Source organism: Sus scrofa, chromosome 6, assembly GCF_054392235.1.
Source record: "Sus scrofa isolate SSC_HxYL_T2T_F1_AM1 chromosome 6, Sscrofa_HxYL_maternal_Yorkshire_Landrace_v2.0, whole genome shotgun sequence".
In the NCBI taxonomy this organism is placed as follows: Eukaryota; Metazoa; Chordata; class Mammalia; order Artiodactyla; family Suidae; genus Sus; species Sus scrofa.
In genome coordinates, this window is record NC_139388.1 from 134,388,500 (window position 1) to 134,409,713 (window position 21,214).

The 21,214-nt window shown below is 38.2% G+C and overlaps 2 long non-coding RNA genes across 2 annotated transcripts in view; one reads left to right on the forward strand and one right to left on the reverse strand.

The window, feature by feature from the left end:
* Positions 1–21,214, reverse strand: part of LOC146402824 (uncharacterized) — a 125,838-nt gene that overhangs the window by 65,684 nt on the left and 38,940 nt on the right. The gene's annotated exons all lie outside the window — the stretch shown is intronic.
* LOC146402825 (uncharacterized) overlaps positions 12,271–21,214 on the forward strand; it is a 105,246-nt gene continuing 96,302 nt past the window's right edge. The window contains exon 1 of the long non-coding RNA XR_014807915.1: positions 12,271–12,406. This is a non-coding gene — a long non-coding RNA (uncharacterized LOC146402825). The remainder of the gene's footprint in view (positions 12,407–21,214) is intronic.

The following is a 21,214-nucleotide window of genomic DNA, read 5'->3' on the forward strand; positions in this document are numbered from 1 at the left end:
ACACCACAGCCATAGCAACACAGGATCTGAGCCAAGTCTGTGACCTACACCACAGCTCATGGCAATGCCAGAATCTTAACCCACTGAGTGAGGTCAAGGATCAAACCTGTGTCCTCATGGATGTTAGTCAGGTTCGTTAACCACTGAGCCATGATGGGAACTCCAAGTTATGTATTGAATGTTGATATCATGACCTAAACTGAACTATTTTATATAGTTATAAAAATACTGAAATTTTGGCTTAGAAAATAGTCTCTGGACTGTTGTACAGAACTGATGCTCACCATTTTTACAACCTTATGGCAAGTCAGCCTTCACTATTCCATATGGTAATAGTAACATACAGTGGAATTTTAAGCATATTCCAAATCTTGTCCTGTCTTAGAACAGGTACAGGTGAACATAGCCCTTTAAGTATTAAATTGGCACGGTTGTGACAAATACCTTCAAGGATAATAACAAAACTATATATAACTAAGCTCTGTTCTGTTACAGATATGCTGTTGCTAGTGTTAGAAGAAGATAACTTTAAAAAGGTCAAGAAATATAATAAATTTTATTTCTTAAAACTGCGGTAGGCTATAAACAGTACAAACAATATATTGTCATATATATATAAGATCTGAGGGGAAATATATGACAGTGTATGTGAAAAATCTGGAGTATATAAACCTTAATACAATCTACGAAAATACCATTTCAGCATATTACCTCATTTTCATTAAAATGATGAAAATGTGAATTCAGAAAATCACTAGTCCTTAGGCTAAAAATAGGTAGATCATCAAAACCTAATATCATTTTAACTCAAATTGGTATTTATTCAGTAAACGTTCTATATATAATGGGATGTACAAAAGAAAACTCAAATTTGTGGCAGAAAATGAAGGGATTTTTTTAAATAAGCAAATTTAGGTAATTCCATTATGTTTTGACTCTTCCCAAACTGAAGCAATAGTCTTGTCATGAAACATTTACTGCAAATAAAGAATAAGTAGATTCCTCATAAGTTAGCCTGATTTTGTGTTTTAGCCTCAGGTTTCTTAGCCAAAGATTAGTTATATTTGCTTTTTGAATTTTTTTCTGAGCCTTTTGAAATTTCTACCTTTCATCTCATGCACTTCCACTTATTACCATCAGAAAGGTTACCTCATTATAAAAATACTAAGGAATCATTGCTTATTTTGGTTGTTTTAACTAAAACAATTGAATTCTTATTGTAAAGGTATAGAAAGAACAAAGGCAGATTCCATATCTGCTTATTGTTTATACTTCTGGATTTTATATATATGTATGTATATCTACATATGTGTATATACACGCACATGTTATAATTTTATAAATTATAATTTATAAAATTATATATTTGTATAAAATACACTTTTATAAAAAATATATATATATTTCTTTTCGCATTTTGGCCCACAAAGTGTCCTATTTCTCTGAGCTCCAGATCAATAGCCACTTCTTTACATTCTGTGGCTACTCAGAATCTCCTGAGGATGTATGTCCATCCAGGTAAACCATGAGAAGCCCATTTCTAGGCCTTAAATATTCTAATATTGATCTTGCTTTTTCCTCTACATGCTAGAAATTTCCACAGAAGTTTGAACAGATAACTTAGATACTTCCTTATTCAATAAGGGATAACAGATTTCTAAAGAACCCCATAGCACCATCTTGCCAAGTAATCTCAAGCTTTGGAAAAATAAAAAGAAGCTCCTTACAAAGACTGCAATCTACTTTATCTTCCTTAGCTTATCATCTCCCGTCTGCTCTCTTGTTTACTTTTCTTATGCAATAGAATATACACGGGAACAAGAAGCAGACCACGTGAGTTCCAATCCCGGTTCAGCTATGAACTACCTGGGTGGGACAGGGTCTTCATTTCCTAAAAATAAATACCAGTTTTGTCTATGTGAGAGTTTTGTTGTGAGGAAAATGAGAACCTCTAGTCTCTGTAGAAAGTAGTGTAATTTCCTCATTGCAATTAAAAAAATCTCACCAATGATCAGAAGACTCTTCTTCATGATTCTAAGTCTGTTGGGGTATCACTAGGTGTCAGGTGCTAAAAAAATGGGACTAAGGGAACTTGTGACCAGGTGGCAATCATCTTCCATTCTATTAAAAAAAATCTTAAGTTTTTTTTTTTAATTTTTATTTTTAAGGCCATACACATGGCATATGGAAGTTCCTGGGCTAGGGGTTGTGTTGGAGCGGCTGCTGAGGACTACACCACCGCCACAGGCAACACCAGATCTAGCTGCCTCTGCAAACTATGCCTAGCTTGTACACTATCCTTATCACACTGAGTGAGGCCAGGGATTGAACCCATATCCTCATGGATACTATGTTGGGTTCTTAACCTGCTGAGCCACAACAAGAACTCCTCAAAAATCTTTTGTGTACCCACTACATTCAGTCTCAAGACCACAAAATTTAAATGAAAAGTTATTTACACAATCAGGGATTTTTGAAGAAAACAAACCCCAAACCCCTAGATCTTGTTATTTCCAATAAAGAAAGATGCTGGTTGAAAGAGTGGCCTCAGATGCCAGATCAACCTGGGTTTAAATGACTCTGAGCCTCAGTTTCTTCACCATAGACTAGGATATCCCTGCAGTGGTGTAGGGGAACTAGCTGGGATGCTCTATGCAAAGTTCTAAGCCTGGCACATACCTCCCAGGAAATGTTCGTTGTTGTTATTTTTATTTACATGGATGCCTTTATTCATCATCCCAGAGAAACACAGTTTTGTCGAGATATTTTAGGACTGAGAGCACCCCAAACCGACATGGTGCTCAGGGGCACACTCCAGGTCCTCCCACAACCCATTTTCCAGACTTGCTATCTAGTTCCTCTTTCCTCTTGGAGCAAGTCCATTTTGGATAAGGGGATAACGTAGCTGTTGAATTTCCCCAAAGTTCCTCTAACCATGAATAACTATGAATATGTTGACCAGAAGGGAAACTTGAGCCATCCATAAGGAGCAACCTCAAGTATCTTGTTCTTAGGAGATGCTGAGTATAAACATCACAGAATTACCATGCACATGCCTCATTTGAAACAAGAACAAATAGAGACAAATCATGGTAAATGAAAGATTTTCATTGGCAGCTCCTGGTTTTGCTCAACAAGGCTTGAAGAATGCTGTTAATACCATAAAGAGCATTAGGCCTACCACCTGCCAAGCACGCTGAATGGGGCTCTGGGATATAAAGAGCTCACATTCCAGGTGGGGAGATACACAATACTAATGCAGACAGGTGGCAAAATGGAGATACAGGGTGGAGGTGGGGGTTGGGGGAGAGTGGCAGAAACCATGAGCATCCTGAGCGGGATAACTAGGAACAGTATCACCAGAGACTAGTGGATTTAGGTCTTTATATATGACCAGGATTCTGACAGCAAAAGAGACAGTTCCAGACCCAGGGAATATCAGAGGTGAGAGGGCCTGACTCACTAGGGAGCTGAGAAGCTCAGAGTGGCTCAGTGTATGTTGGGGTATTGCGTGGATGAAGAGAGGCAGGTGGAGGTCAAATTACAAAGTCCTTAGATGCCACATTTAAGCATTTGGAATTTACCCTTTACACGGTGGAATAAGTTGGCATTAAAAAAACAAAGTAGTAAGGAGATGAGGTCTGTGTTTCTTGGCATTGGCTATGCTGGCCTGTGGAAGAGAGAAACAGGATAACATGACTAGAGTGCAGGCAAATCAGGACCAGGGGAGCCTCAGCTAGACCCAAGAGACACTTCTGGGGAAGAATCCTGCAGACTTTTGGATCTATTTTATACGAGGAATGAAGAAGAGAAGTCATGGAATTGTCTATGTTTTTCAATCATTGTGAAAATTTTAGTATAAAAATATGATGGTGTGTTTACTATGCAGGCTAAAGTTGTTCCTTTCAAGTCTGCTTTTGCTAGCCATGGCATGTAATGTCATTTTGACAAACATGTATCAAGTTATCAGCTGTATGTCAGGAGCTCTAGATACCACAGAAACCTGCTCACTTTCCAGAAGCTCCGATTCTAGTGGAGAGAAAAGTCATCTAAACAAATATTTATGATGAGATGGAATGAGGATAAATAAAAGAGGGATATGCAAGGAATTCTATAAAATGTTCTGTTCCTGTTAACACAGAACACCTCTTCAGTGTGAGGGCCTAGCTCTGGTTCCCAGAAGAAATGGCCCTTAGAGGCACCCAGGAATAATGAGTAATTTGCTTAAGAGAAAGCAGAACTGATGTCTAATATTTATATTATAAATAGGAGCATAGAGTAGAAAGAGGCAAAACAAACAAACAAACAAACAAACCCAAACCCTGTTAAACTTTCTCTTCAGAGAGGACTCCTGGATTTCCTACATGTTTATCTTTGGTCCAAATGTTGAGAGGTGTATAATGCAGTTGCTGGGTGTATCAGGAATGAAACTCAGAATTTGAATCTCAGTCTCACCACAGCCTAATGGTCTGACCTTAAGTAAATTCCTTAAGCCTGTTTCTCATTTTCCTTATCTGTAAAATGGGGATAATCATGATAATATCAACAGGGTGGTTATGAAGATTGATTTTTGCATTTCTGAAGTCATCGATGAGAGAGATGAAATCTTATTTTCACTCCTTCTGATAGAGAACCTTCAAAAATAACTGTACCAGAGGTCAAGTTTCTATTTTATTAAGTAAATGCCTTATTGATTTGGTACAGTTTTTAAAGTTATTTTTATTATATGGTTTCACAATAGATTCTGATTATATGTTGTATTTAAAACTGATTCTCATATATCTTCAACTTAATGACTTGTAACAGTGAAAATTGCATTCCCATTGATTGTTCTTTGCAGTGTGGTAATTCTCTCTTTCTATGTTACTGATATGATGATCTTCCTGTTCTTCTGTCAATAATTTTAGCAACAATTTTACATCACTAGATATTCTGTTTTGAGGTTTAAATGATAGACAACTCTTGCTGCTTTAACGATTTTATCTTCTCTGACATCTTTTCATCTAAAATATGCTTTTGTTATTGGTTTTCATTATGGGGAAATACATGGAAAGACCAATGTCAAAGCAGCTGTTTCTACCCTCAATGCCTGGTACTGTTGATCAATTGCTCAGCTCTGCTGTCACTCTTAGTGACATTGTTAGAGCTATTTAACTGAACTATCGCTCAATTAGTCTCTTTTCATTTTTTATATGTAATCATTAATTAATTAATATTATATTATTTTCAATAAAATAGTCACTGTGAGGTGTAACATCTTCCACTGGGTCCTAGGGGCAGAGGCAGAACTGGAATAATAATAATCAATCAAACCTCCCCTTGATGAGCCTCCCCACACAGTGAGTAGTACCTTACACAGGCGCAAGCGATCAGCCTGCGTGCTGTGGGTTTATTTCAGTGACTTTGACATCTGTGTGCTGCAGAGGACTGGGATACATTTTTTTGGGAATTATTATTGATTTTAGTAAGTTGTCAAAAAAATTACATTTAAAAATCTGGACTTTCCATTTTTTAGAGGACTATTTTTGGAGAGATCACTGGGATGTCTATAATAGAAATAATCAAATTTTCTTTTTTCCTTTTTGACTAAAATCAAGCCATCTCAAACTTTTTAAAAAAAATTAAAAAAAATTTATCAGGAGTTTCTGTTGAGGCTCAGCAGAAATGAACAAGGGTTTGATTCCTCACCCCTCTAAGTAGGGTTAAGTATCTCGCATTGCCATGAGCTGTGATGTAGGTTGCAGACGCGGCTCAGATCTGGTGCTGCTGTGGCTGTAGCATAGGCCTTCAGATGTAGCTCTGAATCGACCCCTAGTCTGGAATTTTCCATATGCCACAACCGCAACCCTAAAAAAAAGTCCTGATTTTTTTTTTTTTTATTAAAGTGTAGGTGATTTGCAATGTTGTGCTAATTTCTGCTATACTGGAAAGTGACTCAGTTATACATATATAGGTTCTTTTTTATATTCTTTTCCATTATGTTCTATCCCAGGAGATTGGATATATTTCCCTGTGCTATACAGTAGGACCTTGTTGTGTATTCATTTTAAATGTAATAGTTTACATTTACTAATCCCAAACTCCTGGTCCATTCCTTCCCCTCCCGCCTTCCCCTTGGCAACCACAAAGGACTGTGATAATTTATATGTTAAATTTTCCTGTCTCATGGATAGGAGGACCTGCTCTAAGGTTTTCAACACTGGAACAGTTGTTTCCTGAGGTTATTTCTCTAAACTTACGGGTAAATCTTCCAAGGGAAAGGAAAACTCTGAAAATCCCCGGGTCTTGCCTTCCCAAATGAGAGTAACCTGAAGGGCACAGGTGGGGCTTGGTTTGTGGAACATCATTCTCAAGTCTTTGCCAAACAAACTTTTGCTTACATCTTTCATGTCCTCTTCCATGATTGAACATCTACTTTATTCAGTGTCTTATTTAAATACAAAAGCATACAAAATGTTCTTTCACTTTGGTTGAGTGTGGTATTTTGGGAAGCTAAATTTCCCAGAGGTTCCTGGGCTCTAATTGACTAATGCAGAGAACTGGTTAAAAGTATGACTGGAGTGCCTCTCTGAAAAGACTTGATTTGGAGGAAAGGAAATGAGGAGATGGTAACTTACTGTGAATAGTTTCTATTCTGACAATAAAATGCTATATGGTATTTGAATTATAAGTGTATTGAAGAGAGAGGAGAAGATGCCTGTTTGTTTCAAGATTCTATACTCGATTTAGTAGTATTTTCACTTAAACAATGTTTAGTATGTAATGACTTCCCCTGAGAGGGTCTTTATTCAGTGCTCATGTTCTTTGTGGTTAGGAAGAGTTTCCCTTTCTGTTAATTTGTTAAATATATATCAGTTGTCACTGACCAATGGGAAAGATCTTTTGGCATGCTCTTTGGCATTTCTAGTGGTATGATGGTAAGTAGTTAACAGTCCGTCCTCCAACACAACACACACACACAGAAAAACAAAACTCTGATTTATAGTGTTTGACAATTTCTATAGCGTAAATACTTCCATCATGACAGATTTCTAATATCAAAAATATGTCAATGAGGAGTTCCTATCATGGCTCAGAGGTGACGAACCCAACTAATATTCATGAGGACGTGGATTCGATCCCTGGCCTTGCTCAGTGGGTTAAGGATCCAGGGTTGCAGTGAACCGTGCTGTAGGTCGCAGACATGGCTCGGATCCCATGTTGCTGTGGCTGTGGTGTAGGCTGGCAGCTGCAGCTCCGATTCAAGCCCTAGCCTGGGAACTTCCATATGCTATACCTGTGGCCTTAAAGCCCAAAAAAACAAACAAAAAAACCCCAAATATGTCAGTGAACATGGAGTTGGGAAGTTATGTTCACAGTCAGCTTTTGTAGGTTGGTACCAGCTGGCTCCAGCAAACCACTGGTTCTGATTTTTAAATTGGTAATCACACATTTTTTTAAAAAAATTAATCATTTGGACTTTTGCTACCACTTGTATTTATACAGTAAATTTTCTTTTCAAATGGATCATAATTTGTTTCTGCAAATATGTAAATGGAGAGAGCACTTAGGAGACTGCAGATACTTTCACCTTTCAGTGACTCAGGTTCTCAAAGCTGAATTTCTTAAGTAGTTAGTACCCTTCTATTCATTTTCTTTGGTTCTTTGTTTATTACAAAGTGAAATTTCCTGGGAGCCCATAAATGAAAATGTTGGAGTGTGTGCTCCAACTGGCTTTTAATTCACGTCAATTTAGAAACTCAGAATTATTTAAAGAAGTTCTAGCTGTTCTAAGGTTAGCAATTAGCACTTCAATTTGTGCAAATGGCACTGAAAATGCTGTATCAAAACAGACTGTTTCTCTTAACAAGAAAACCTTTAAAAAAGTTTTAAGAAATAAGCAATCAATTTGAACAGTACTACTTTTTCACCAAGAGAGAGCAACATAAGCACATTTTACAAAAAATACATTAAGTGGCCATCATTTCACGTTGTAGGCGGTAGAATCCTGTCCATGCTTTACTGAGGAACCTTTTACCTGCCTCTCAACCTGATGGATGAGGTGTGGTGATTAGTTAGGATTATGGCAGTTGGGGTTATGGATCATATTTTTGTCTTCAGATATTTTCTATGCACAGTGTGTTTCTTCATTATGATTCTTATTTATTGCCCATATTTGAGTTTCTGAATATTGATCTTGTTTGTCCTATCAGAAATGGTTCTCAAGAGAATATATTTTCCTCCATCTAGTATAATGAAGTTAAGTAACACTGCAAGAGTTTTAAATGTGTGAGTAGTGGATGTTTCATTTTTATATTGTTTGAAAATAAAGTGGATAATATCCAACTTTAAGAGAACTGATATGTCTGGAAATTTTCTTTACAGAGATTTTAGTACTATTAAATAGAAGGGCAACTCTGAATACAAATGACTGACACTTGACCATCAAAATGGACATGTGAAAATTTCACCAATAAGTTTTAAATTCCCAAAGAATTAATTATGGTTAAATTTAATTGGAAATTTTGCTGGATTTTGTGGCTTAAAGTCTTGCCTTAATTATTTGAGGGACACTATTCCCTCTTAAGGTTTTCATACTTTAGTAAAACAGTGTCTTTAAGTTACAGTAATTCAATATTAAACTTATATTGCTTCCATATAACAGCAGGATACCTGCAAAACATATCAGTTAAAACTCGATAAGGCCAAATCTTAAAAATGTCAGTGACAAATGATTTATTATACTTATTAAATTCATGTTTTATGGATCTTTAGATACTTGTCAACCTCAGGGGGGGTGCATTTAGTAGGGTGAGGGCAGAAAGAAGAAAAAAAAAAAAGGTCATGACTACAAATAAATGCATTAGTTCTATGCTTTTAGGAAAGTTCTTTTCATGCAATTTTAAATTCAGGAAAAATCAGAAAAAAATAAAGACACACCTAAAACATTTATTTTTGAAAGATTTTAAAAGAGAAGTTTTATAGGAAGCAGCTTGTGGATTGAAAACATTCTGTGAAAATATTTGCGAGGTTTCTGTGGCTTGCTGCTAGGAATGTTGACAAGCATGTGTTGGGAAGACGTTGCCCTGTGTGAGTGTACCCTTGAGGTCCTGTGCTGTTCTTGTCCTTTCTTACTTAGTTTTGAAAAAACAGTAATTGTATTTAAGAACCTGGGTCTAACTCTATATGTGACACAATTAATTCAGAATATAACAAATTTCATATATTAGTGAGCTACCTACTTCTTAAAAACCATCCCTAAAAAAAAAATCTCTAGATCATGTTACGTACACAATACAGACCACACATATATGCACTCATACACACACACACACACACACACACACACACACACACACACACACACACACAACTTCAAAATCCCAATTTAAAAATTGTAACTTAGGAATTATTCTGTGCACTTAAAAATATTTTACTTTAGGCATCCTTTATATAGAAAATTCCCTTAAAGAATGTAAAATATAAATTAAATTAATAAAAGTTTGACTTATAAAGTACCGTCAATTAATCTATAAATCAATCAAATAACTATTTACAAAACACACAGTATTTCTAGGCACTCTTTTTTGTTCGTTTGTTCCTTTAACTTAATGAATTTTATTTCTAGTTGTTCGATGATCATCACAACCCAATTTTATAACATTTCCATCCCAAGCCCCCAGCCCATCTTCCCCACCCTCCAACCTGTCTCTTTGGGAAAACACAAGTTTTTCAAAGTCTGTGAGTCAGTATCTATTCTGCAAAAAAGTTCATTGTATCCTTTTTTTTACATTCCACATATAAGTGATAGCACATGATGTTGGTGTGTCACTGTCTAACTTCACTTAGCATGAGAATTTCTAAGCCATTCATGTTGCTTCAAATGCCATTATTTCATTCCTTTTTATGGCTGAGTAGTATTCCATTGTGTATATGTACCACATCTTCTTTATCCACTCTGTTGATGAACATTTAGTTTGCTTCCATGTCTTGGCTATTGTGAATAGAGCTGCAATGAACATATATAATAACACTCTTATTATGTACTAGAGACCCAGTGGTAAAACACCTCTGCCAGTGGAAGAACATCCCACTGAAGCCCAAAGTCCTTGGAAAGTGTAAGACGGTGTGTTTAAGGAACAGAGAGTGACTATGACATGAGGGAGGGGCTGGCCTGGGGAAAATCAGGGAAGGCCAGGCAGATGGCAATGGAGACAAAGGGGCTATTCAAGGCCATTGTGTGGAGGCTGGATTTTTAAGTCCAATGGAAAGCCACTGGATGCTTTGAAGCAGAAGAGTGCGGTGCTCTATACCTTTTAAGAAAGATCATTCTTACTCCTACTTGGAAGAGAGATTGTAAGGTGGAAAGAGTGAATATAGGAAGATCAGTGGACAGGCTACTAAAGTTCAAGTAAGAGATTATGATAGCTTTGATTAGGGTGAAAAATATTTGGGAGGTAGAGCAGTAAGACTTGCCAGTGTTGGGAGGCAGTCAAGGGGAAGAAATCAAGGATGTTTTTAAATTTTTGATTTGAACATCTAAATGTATGATTAACTGACATTTATTGACATGAGAAAGAAAGGTTTGTGGAGGCTGGGGAATACGGCATTCAGTTTTGACATGTTAAGTCTTATATCCAAGTGGAAGTATTGGGAAGCAGGTTATATATAGAAATAGCTACTATTCTTGTATCCATTTTCAAATGAGAAAACTGAGGCACAGAGAGGTTAAGCAAGTAACCTGAGATCACCCAGCTTAGTCAGTGGCGCTAGGATTTCAATCCAGGAACCTTGGCTCCAGGGTCTACACGTTAAGCCACTTCTGTGTCATTTTGGCATTCGAAGTTGGAGGTATTTAATACCATGCCATTGGAAGGAGCTCACTTTGGAAGAGACGGTAGATAGAGAGTAGAAAGACTCACAGCCAGGCCTGGATATTCCTACCTTAGAGAGAGCGAAGGAGATGACAAGATAGCTAGGGAGACTGAAAAAGAGCAGCCACTGTGGAAAACCAGGGAGATGAAGGGTCATAGGAGCCAAGAGGAGAAATTGTTTCAAGGAGAAAAAAGCTGCATTGACATTGTGTGAGGTGAGAAGAGAGGTGAATTGGTCAATGTGGGGCTGGTTATGAATTTCACAAGAGCTTTTTCAGTGAAGTAGTGGGGAAGGAAGCCAATTTGAATCAGGTTGAACATGTTTTGGGCAGCACAATATCGACAAGGAATTAGGAATTAAGAAGGCATCTCATGTTGCAATATATGTGTAATATGGACAGTGAATTGCATTCTATTCTGAGGTAATAATGTGGAAAGCATGGGCTCTGGAGTTGGATAGACCTGAGTATTAATTCTAAATCTAATACTAGCTCTGTCATCTTAAGCCTTTTACAAGAGCTTTTAAGCCTCTTTTATCTTAAGCTTCTCTGAGCCTCTTTGTTTATCTGTAACATTTGTTTCATGCAATTCTTGGAAGGGGCTCTGCTGGTTACCTCTATGCTTTTCCTTTTGTAAAATTCTATTCCCTTTACTTGAAATCTGTTGAAATCTCCACCTGCCCCTAATGTCCTCATTACTACCTGTCTCAGTCCTTTATGTTAAGGCTTGCTTATATGAACTTCTAATGATACATTAAAACTTCTTTTTGGCAATTACTCACATTTTCCCCTCCTAGTAAATTGTGTGCTAATTATTATTATTATAATTTTTAAGGTTGCACCTGCAGCATATGGAAGTTCCTGGGCTAGGGGTCCAATTGGAGCTGCGGCTGCCAGCCACAGCCACAATCATGGCAACAATGGGTCCCAGCCGTGTCTGTGACCTACACCACAGCTCACCAGCAACACCAAATCCAAGCACATCTGTGACGTAGCAATGCCAGGTCCTTAACCCAGTGAGTGAGGCCAGGGATCAAACTGGCATCCTAGTGGATACTAGTAGGGTTCTTAACCCACTGACCTACAATGGAAACTCCTGTGCTAATTAATTAAAATGAGGTTCCTGTCTTTTCACTTTGTATTTCTGAACACCTATCAGATTGTGTGGCACAGAGATGTATTTCAAAAATTTCCACTGAATTGAATAACTTTAGTCCAGCAATGAGAGCTGAGCATGAAGTCAGCAAGAACATTTGTGGGGATGAGGAGAGGGCTGGGAGTGATGGAGCTATACGCATGCTCTAGGTAGCATGATGTGGTCAATCATTTGCAGTTTAAACTCCAAGTGCAGACATGTGACCAAAGAGCTTTAAAATTTTTCCCATCATAAAACATAGAGAGAAGGCAGCTAGCAGAACAAAGGATCCAAAGTCCCTGTTAGACAGAGAGCTGCAGCAATCCAGCGCCATGGCCCAGAGTTCCTAAAGTGGATTGTAAGAAGCAAAGTTTTCAGGAGATCATCTATTCACTCAGGATTTTGAGCTAAGACTAAGGGTAAGGCTTAATAATAAAGAATCCCCAAATGAGAATGAATAAGGTGGATAATCTGACTGAATTTAGAATGTAGGGGTGTCCCAAAATAAGGTGTAATTAAAATGCATGTAAACTTTATTTCATTTTGTATGAGGGAGTTAGTTATATAAGGGCATGAAATAAATGGTGATTGAGCCAGGTTTGTTCATATATTATTTTCTAGGTATTATAGAAATTTTCTTCTTGCTCATAAGCTGTCCACTTTCTGATTTCTTTGAAGGCTATTTCTTATTGCTCTCAAATTAAATAGTTTTTATCCTAGTCCACATACTAAGAACATAAATGAAATGAGGTCAAGCCTAATGAAAATCGTAGAGTGAGACATTTGCTATCAGACAAAGAGTAGAAATGAGAAATGAATGTAATCACCCTCTATTATTTATGGTTTTTTATTATCATTATATTTCATAGGAAACTAATTTTGGGATATGGTGTCTAGATACGAAAACTTCAACATCAGCTCAGAAGGTAGAGAACTTGATTTTCCATCAAGTCCTACTGATATTTGTAGGGAGAAAATGACATAAGAGCTACCTAAGTAATAAACAAACTATTATTTTATTTTATTATAATTTTATTTTATTTTTACGGCCGCACCTGTGGCATATGGAAGTTCCTGGGCTAGGGGTCGAATAAGAGCTGCAGCTGGCGACCAGTGCCACAGCCACTGCAACACAAGATCTGAGCCATTAGCTGTAACCTAAGTTGCAGCTTATAGCAATGCTGGATACTTAGCCTACTAATGAGGCCAGAGCTTGAACTCGCATCCTCACAGAGACTACACTGGGTTCCTTAACCTGCGGAGCCACAATGGGAACTCCCTAAACAAATGTTTTATAAAATTAAGATTTGAGATCGGGGAACACAAAAGTCTAACGAATAAAAAATAAAATATACTTTCACTTAACTCACTAGGGAAGGGGGGAGAAATAAAATTTTGAGGCGGAAGGAGGGAGAAGACCAGAAAAAGAAACAGACTTCAGACATTTGTGTGGAGAATGTCCAAAAAGAGGGAGGGAGAATCAGATTTCTTCTCAAACACTGTGACATACGTATGAATGTGGATTTTAACAGGCACACCCCATTTATCTAAATAAATTGAATAGCAAAAAAGAAGGGAACACCATATAAATACACTAAATGAAAGAGATTATGAACTCCCTAAAGGCAAGGTTTGTTTGTCATTTATCTTTGTGTCTTCAGCTTCTAGTACACCAAAGTAGGTTCTTAGCAAATATTTGTTAAAATGTGGAAAAAACAGAGAAAACAATTTTTATTGATATCTCATCTTGTAGTCTACAAAGGTACTTTGCAATTGTAGACCTGAATAGAATATATAATCTATAGTCACTCACTCAAGGACTGTCTGAGATTTGCTGAATATTGAGGGTTTTCCATTATGCTCTAGCCTATTGATATGGAAAGCAATGGAAGGCAGGAGTCATGGCTTGTAATTGTTGAGGTCAGCCCTCATAGATTCTGAAGTGGTCAATATAAGTACAATACCTTTCAAAAGACCTGGAAAACATTTCTAGGTTGAATGAACTATTTCCATGTGCATATCTAGAGACATGTGGAATGCACTATGAACATATTTTATGGCCTGATAAATTTCTGGTATTTAATTTTGAAACCTGACTTTTATCAAATTCAACGTATAACATCTTTAAATACTTGTGTTGATTCAACCATAGAATTCCTCAGAGCCATACCACCTCTACATAGGCTCCTTCTTCTTTGTTTTCTTCTGTTAAGATAAGGAACTTATGGAGTTCCCACCATGGTGCTATGGGTTAAGAATCTGACTGCTGTGGCTCAGGTTACTGCAGAGGTGTGGGTTTGATCTCTGGCCTGACGCAGTGGGACATGGAGAGCAGATTTGTGGTAGTCAGGCGGAAGGTAGAAGGAAGTAGGATGTATGAGGAGTTTGGGGTTAGTAGATGCAAACTATTACATTTAGAATGGATAAGCAATGAGGTCCTATTGTATAGCTCAGGGAACTATTTCCAGTCTCCTGGGGTAGACCATGATGAAAGATAGTATGAGACAAAGAATGTGTGTGCGTGCAAGTGTATGTACACACACACACACACACACACATACATACACATATATATATATGTAAGACTGGGTCACTATGCTATTATCAGATATTGACAGAAAACTGTAAATATCAAAAAATGTAATAAAATAAAAATTTAAAAAAGATCTGGTATTGCCACAGCGGTGGCTCAGGTTATAGCTGTGGCTCGGCTTTAGTCACTGGCCTAGAAATTTCCATAAGCTGCAGGTGCATCCTTAAAAAAAAGATAAGGAACTTATTCAACATAATTTACACTTTATAGAAAAGAATAAAATATTTTTTATACTGTTCTTAATATATGAGACAATAGAAGAAAGTGGTTTTGAAGCCTATCTATCCAGGAAAGCCAATTTTCACACATATTCAAGGTGAGAAAGTGGTTACAATGGCCAATGCAATAACTTACAGTAAGTAAGATGGAAATTTACCTTGCCATATTCTGGTTTTTCCAAATTTATATCAGGTTTTATTTTTGTTGTTATGCTTTGCCCCTAGGTAAGCCTTGGTATGTCTGGATCTCATCCTAAGAAAAATCATTGTAACTATGGTGTTTTTACATGGGGACTGCTTGGGGCATTGAGTGAGAGTAATCAGTACAATCCATGTACAGAAGCTGGGGGCTGGTGGCCTCTCCTTCTACAGTGATACTACTGCACTAGGACTCCAGTGCACTGTGTTGGAGACTTCCATGTATCCTGGGCTTCCAGAGAGTCAGTGGGAAGGAGTGGATGGTCTGCAAAGGATGATATAGGCATAATCAGTAGGTGGTAAGTAGACTGAAGTGAATAGTAAATTCCTGAATGATAATAAAAAGAACAGCTGATGGAATTGCCTAGCACCAATGATGTATAGTGGTCTACGAGATGCTTTTAGAATGGACCTGGGACAGTGAGATGGTTTTCTATGCCTCTGTATTTCTGAGATGGTTTTCTATGCCTCTATGGTACTGGTAACAAGTAGCTTTTGCTCTGGTTGCTTTCTGAGTGCATTTTGCTTTTCCTCCAGTCCTGGGCCCCCATCTTGAACCTCCCAGACCCCTCTCCCTAATCACATCCTCTTCCATCATTGTCTCTCCTCTTTCAGCCCCTGAATCTTTATCTCCTCTGGAGTGCAGTAACCTGGCTCTCTTTTGGTCTTTCTAGTTAGTGTTTATGGCATAAACTTTACATCTCAAATTCCTTCAGTGCCTTGCCTTTTTATTTCTTACCCAATTCCCCAAACTGTGTTTTTGAATTTAAAAAAAAATCACTCTTCCTTGCAAAATAACCTGGTTCTTGCAAGGAAAGCTTTAGCATTCAAACTTTTCCCTCTGCTATCAGTTTCACAAATCTACTTTAAAATTTAAAAACTGAACACTATTTGTTTCTCTTCTCATTCTCTTTTCATTCCTGTTACAATAAGACTACCTTCCAGCGAGAAAGCAAGCCATTTGTTATGGAGTGATGGGTTCATCAAGATTTTGTGGGGCTCGTGGAGTCACCTGTGCCAGAAGACATGGCAGCATTAAGGCAAGCTTCTGCTCCCATCAGTTGCTGTCATACAAATCTGGACTTTCCACAGAGCAAGTCCCAGATGTAACTATGCTCCAGCTGCTTCGACAGGACTCTCGTGTGTGTGTGTGTGTGTGTGTGTGTGTGTGTGTATGTGTGCGCGCGCGCACGTGTGCGTGAAGGTAGGTGGGCAGTGCCCACATCAGCTAGATAGAGGCCACTTAGGCACCCACAAATGGCCCCTGCAAGAAACATAATGTGAATATACAGAATATACATGTAAAGCATCAGGAACAGGAGGTACGGAATGATAAGCATCATTGCCTAAGTCGCAATATTGTGTCCCTTTCTCTGAACACTCCGTATCCCTATTTTGACTCTAGAAAAGCCAGAATATATGGTGGAGGGGAGAGAGGGAGAGGAGAAGAGCAGACAGTCCAGCATTTTGCTACAGCATCCCGGACTCAGGTTGAGCCTGAAACATGCTGGAGGAAGAAGAGAAGAGACACTTTAAATGAGATGTGAGATTAACATTTCAAATTTAACCACATCTTTTACTACCTGGAAATGAGTCATAATTACTGAAATGACTAGAAATTTACTGGAGCTACCTGAAGTGTCACTTAGATATGGGGATGGAGGATCTGATGTGTTGAAAGGCTGAGTTTCCTGTTTGTTTCTTAATACTTTCAGCCCTCTCAGTAGACTGGTTACACATATGTTGATTCTCACTTAGTCATACAGTGACTAACAGCAATCAATACTGCATCACAAGAGCAAGAGAGCCAGAAGGCAGAGGATCCCAGGCAGAGCATGGAGAAGCTCATATTCCCCAGCCTACAGAGAGAGGTGCACAAGCTGGTCTGCCTGTCTATTGCATCTATGCCTGGAGCCCAGAGCTCTCTTTCTCCTTGTCCTCCTCAAGCCCCACCCTGAATCTGTCAAATTTTCCATTTCTTTTCTTTCTCATCCCATGTTTTCTGGTTTCTCTTACAAGATCATCCTCACCATCACCTAGGCTTGACCTTGATTTTGATACCCCTCATAGCTTTATCATTCATGTTTAATAGGCAAGAAGCCTATAATCTACCTGTGCAACAGCCCCCCAACACTCAAAAGGTTCAAGCCTTTACTACTCCGAATTGAACCGTTTATTGATTTATTCACAAATGTAGGAAGGCGTATGATAAACCATTCTGTTAGATAAGCAATGCTCCTTGCTTTCTGGGCCCTCATGGTTTACATAATGGTGGACTAGCAAGTCATCATAATGCAGTGTGAGGCATGAGATAGCAGAGACCTAGTCAGGGGCTATGGAGTCTGGTGAGGGGAATAGCTACTTGCTTAGCAGAACAGAGAATACTCATCGTAGGAGGGACATTTTAACTGGTCTTTAAGAATGAAATACAGGAAAGTGAAAAACAAGGGGAAAAATAAGCCAGCAGGAAGCCATCAAGTAGAGAGAGACCATTCACAAAAGACAGGGGAGGGTGTGGGTGGGAATGTAAGCTGGTGTAACCACTGTATGTGGAGGACAGTATGGAGGTTCCTTAAAAAAACTAAATATAGAACTACCATATGATCCAGCAATACCACTCCTGGGCATATATCTGGAGAAAATCATAATTTGAAAAGGTACAGTACCCCAATGTTCATGGCAGCGCGCCTTACAATAGCCAAGACATGGAGTCAACCTAAGTGCCCATCCACAGAGGGTTGGACAAAGAAGATGTGATACATATATACGATGGAATATTACTCAGCCATAAAAAAGCATGCAATAATGCCATTTGCAACAATATGGATGGACATAGAGATTATCATACTACTTAGTGTAAACCAGATAGAGAAAGATAAATATAATATAAAATAACTAGTAGGTGAACTCTAATTGAAATGGTACAATAGAACTTAGAAAACAGAAACAGATTTAAGGACTTCAAAGCCAAACTTCGGTTTGCCAAACTTCGGTTTAACAAAGTTGTTTTTTTTTTCTTCAAAGTCTATGAGTTTGTTTCTGTTTTGTAAATAAGTTCATTTGTATCATATTTAGAGTCCACATATAAATTATCTTATATGGTATTTGCCTTTCTCTGTCTGACTTCATTCTTTTTATGGCTGAATAGTACTCCATTGCATATATGCACCACATCTTCTTTATCCATTCCTCTATAGAGATTATTTCTTTTGACTAGATTCCCAGGAACAAAATGCTAAATATCATTAGTATTTAATATTTCTACTTGTAAAGAAGGGTAATGCAGGATATCGCAACAGTGGTTAAATGGGCTTTAGAAAATGTTAGGAGTGTGTGTTTGTGTGTGTGTGTGTGTCATGAGTGCATTTGTGCTGGAAACAGATAAAACAGGAAAGGGAGGTTATGTCATAAAGCTTTTGGTTAACTTAGTACATACCATGTCCTTTGTGTAAGAGACAATATGGAGTTATCTGTGTCATTGAGGTAGGGCAGTGAAGAGTATAGCTACGATTTAGAAACAAGATTCTAGCAGTAACAAGAAAGTGAGGAAAGGAGGCTATTGCAGTCATCTAGGTGAGAAGTTACTGAGATAGGGGCAGAGAATGGTATGACACGAGGAGACAAATTGAATGAGAGAAATTGAATGAGAGGAAACTGAAAGGAACCAGTGGCTCCCAACATGGCTGAATATCCAGATCACCTGTGCATTATTATAGCTATAAATTTTTTTTTTCCTTTTTGGACTTTTTAGGGCCAAACCCACGGCATATGGAGGTTTCCAGGCTAGGGGTCAAATTGGAGCTATAGCCGCTGGCCTGCACCACAGCAACAGCAATGCCAAATTAGAGCCGTGTCTGAGTCCTACACCATAGCTCATGGCAACACTTGATCCTTAACACGGATCCTTAGCAAGGCCAGGGATTGGACCTGTGTCCACATGGATGCTAGTCAGATTCATTTCCACCGAGCCATGACAAGAACTCCTATAGCTATAAATTCAAAGGTTTTACCCCAGGCCACCATACTCAGAATTTCTCTTTTTCTTTTTGCTTGTTAGGGCCACGCCCACAGCATATGGAGGTTCCCAGGCTGGGTCAAATCAGAGCTGCAGCTGCTGGCCACAGCCACAGCCACAACAACAAGTGATATGAGCTGTGTCTGAAATCTACACCACAGCTCATGGCAATGCCTGATCCCAGGATCCCCGATGCATTGAATGAGGCCAGCGATCGAACCACAATCCTCATGAATACTAGTCGGATTTCATTTCCACTGAGCCACAATAGGAACTCCCCTAGAATTTCTTAAATCTGAGAATTAATCAAATTTGTAAACATGGCACTAATTGGTCTGCCTTTGACTTCATTCCTACTTTCTTTTACAAGGAGTTAAAATCCAGTTTAACCACTTAGGAACTACTGAGGTCTACCAGCTTCTATTAGTGCTCCCCTGCAAGTCCCTTCTCTGCCCCTGTGCCTTTACACTCACCACTACCTTCTTCTAGAATGTCCCCTTTCCTAGTTCCCTGTTTTCCTGCCCAATTCCAAGGCATCCTTGGAGAATCACCTCAATTGAAATCTGTTATGTACAGCATCTCTCCTCCTTCCTTACAAGACACAGCCCTGCCTCCACCTTGTAAATGAGATGGCAGTTCTGTCTGGAGTTGTACCTTCCCTCCATCTCCAGAATAATGTACCTGTAATTCACTGATGGAATCATCACCTTTTACCCTGCAATAAAGTTATATACAAATATATCTTATCCTGTCTGTCAAGCTGCAAACTCATTAAGAAAGGGATTGTGTCTGGCATTTAGTAGGTGCTCAGTAGATAACAAGTAAGTGAATATTGGTAATCATTTTTAGCAGCTCATGGTTAAACAATAGTAGGATTTTTTTTTTCCTTCTAACGGGGAAGACACAACAACTTTAAAAGATAGAAAATACAGTTTTAATTGTCTTCCAGTTTGATGATTATCCTTCTAAAATTTTGTGCAATTGAGGAATATATTCTGACATTAAGACCTAAATATATAAATGCTATTCATTCCTTTATTTTAAATAGGGATTAATTCCTTTTCCAAGGAAAACTGCAAGCCTTTAATAATAAAACTCACAGAAATGACTCCCATAATTCTGTTTAAAAGGCCAGAGAAAAATCTCAGAAAAACAAATGTAGTCAGGTGACTGCACCCATGTTATTGTCACTGTTACAACTCTCCAGGGAGCCCAAATTAGATAGTGTTGCTCTTTTTTGGAGGGCAGCTTTATTTTTTTTTTCCTTGTATACTAAGTGACATGCTTAGAGTTTACTGGGATGCTAAATTATTTCTAGCAAATTACCAGCAATATGGATGAATGGACATGTAGTATTTCATTTTTGCCTCATTATGCTTTAGATTTGGGACCTCCAGTTTTGTAAATGATAGCTACGATATATCAGTCTGTCTTTACACATGCCATGCTTGAATGCATCCTGCTTCTCCTCCCATATGGAACAATGTCAATCATGATGTACAGCTGTTAAGATACATCCTATGTCTACAGAAAATAACCCCTAAGTATTTGTTAGGAAATAATGCATAGGATTGCAGGAAAACAGAGGCTACTTGGTCCTGGCTTATAAAAGGGAAATAAACAAACAAAATAACCCTTTGACATATTTTTAGGTGGAAGGAGACAGGAAGTACTCCCTTTACTCCTGGGTCACTGAGACGTTTGCCATTTTTTTTTCCTGTACCTTAGTTTCTTCATTTGTAAATCATTCTCTGAGTTGCCAGCATTTTGTGAGGAACAACAAATAAAAATACCTTGAAAGTGCTTTGCAAGCTTTCAGTACTTCGTAAATGCTTAATGATAATAATATACAGTGAGGCATCTTCCCTTAAAAACAGCAGGAGCGTTTTCTTACATAATGACCTGACAGATGGGTTATGGTATCTAATCCCCTTAAACCCCCAAAGCTCTTTGATAGTGGATGTTGTAAAAGGCCAGATTAGAGCACATGCTGCTCTTTTATTGAGCCCTTTCTTTCAGTATCTATGCCATATTCAATTGCTCCTTCTCTAAGTACGTTACATGTTAACCTACTACCTGCAGGAACAATTAGGAGCAGAAATAGAGACTAAAGGACAGTGCACTCCAGTAGGAAAAATTAGTTAATGCTTGTTGTCCCCAATATTAGAAATTCACTTTGCCCTTTACATGTGGTTTTTCTTGA